Source organism: Nothoprocta perdicaria, unplaced genomic scaffold (assembly GCF_003342845.1).
Source record: "Nothoprocta perdicaria isolate Ctin4 unplaced genomic scaffold, notPer1 scaffold_439, whole genome shotgun sequence".
NCBI classification, from domain to species: Eukaryota; Metazoa; Chordata; class Aves; order Tinamiformes; family Tinamidae; genus Nothoprocta; species Nothoprocta perdicaria.
The window spans coordinates 280,280-281,543 of record NW_020455687.1 but is presented as its reverse complement, the minus strand read 5'-3'; positions in this window follow the sequence as shown (position 1 = coordinate 281,543).

Here is a 1,264-nt window from a genome sequence, read left to right as displayed (position 1 = left end):
CACGGGGCACAGGCACATATACACAAGCCTAACCCCACACATGCCCGCGTGTGCACGCACACGTGCACGCCTGTGCACACACACAACCCCCCCGTGCAGACGGGCCCCACGCAGGCGGGGGGGCCCTGTCCCCCCGTCCTCCCCCCGCGCGGGCAGCGGCGCCGCCGGCCCCTCTCCAGCCCCCCCGGCCCCGCAACCTAATTGCACAGTCACCCAGCAACAGCCGGCGCGGYGCGGACGGCCCCGTGCACCGGCGGCGGCCGCGCGGAGCCGCGAGTGCCCCCCTGCGCCCCCCGAGTCTCCGGGGGTCCCGGGTCCCACTGCCCGCGCAGACGGGTMAGTATCGGTGCCAGCTCCTTGTAGGGGACAGGGGCCTTCCCTGCTCCTTGGTGCCTCCCTCCTCCTCATCCTCCAGCCTTCGTCCCTGCCTCCAGCCTTCATGCTCCCTCCTCCTCCTCCCTCCCTCCATTGCCTCTTCCTGCATCCTCCCCGCCAACCCAGCCCTCCCCTCAGCCCCATCCCTTCTTCCCCTCCTCTACTCCYATCCCTCCTTCACTCGCCGTCCCCTCCACCCCCGTGACTCCCAGGGCTCCGTCGCTCCTCATCCCTATGCTGCTCACGTCCCTCTCTTGCTCCCTGGGCTCTCCATCCCTTCCCTGCTCCCCTCCCTCCCTCCATCCCATTCCAACTCTTCCATCACCTTCCTCACTCTCACTCCTTCATCCCAGGCAGCTCCTCCACTGCCTTCCCTGCTCACACCCATCCCCTCCATCCCCTCCTGTCCCCATCCCTCCATCCCGTCCCCTCCGTCCCTTCCCTGCTCACAGCCCCTGCTCATGCTGGTCCCCTCCCTGCCTGTCCCTTCCATCCCACAGTGGCTCCTCTGTCCCTTTCCCGTTGCCTTCCCTTCCCGCTTCCCGGCTCTCCGTCCCAGACACCCTCCATCCCAGCACGGCTCCCCCGCCCCCTTCCCTGCTCACAGCTCCCGGTCGYATCCGTCCCTTCCATCCTCTCCTTATCCCAGTCCCTCCATTCACCCACGGCCCCACTCTCCCTTCCCAACTCCAGGGCTGAATCGGAGCCCATCCCCTCCATCCTGTGGCAGCCTCCACATCCTTCCCTCACTCACATCCCTCCATCCCAGCCCGTCCTCTCCAGCCCACCCCAGCTCCTCCACAGCATTCCCTGCTCAAAACTTCCCGGTCTCACGAATCCTTTCTATCCTCTCCCCGCTCACGTCTCTCCATCCCTGCCAGTCCCCCCC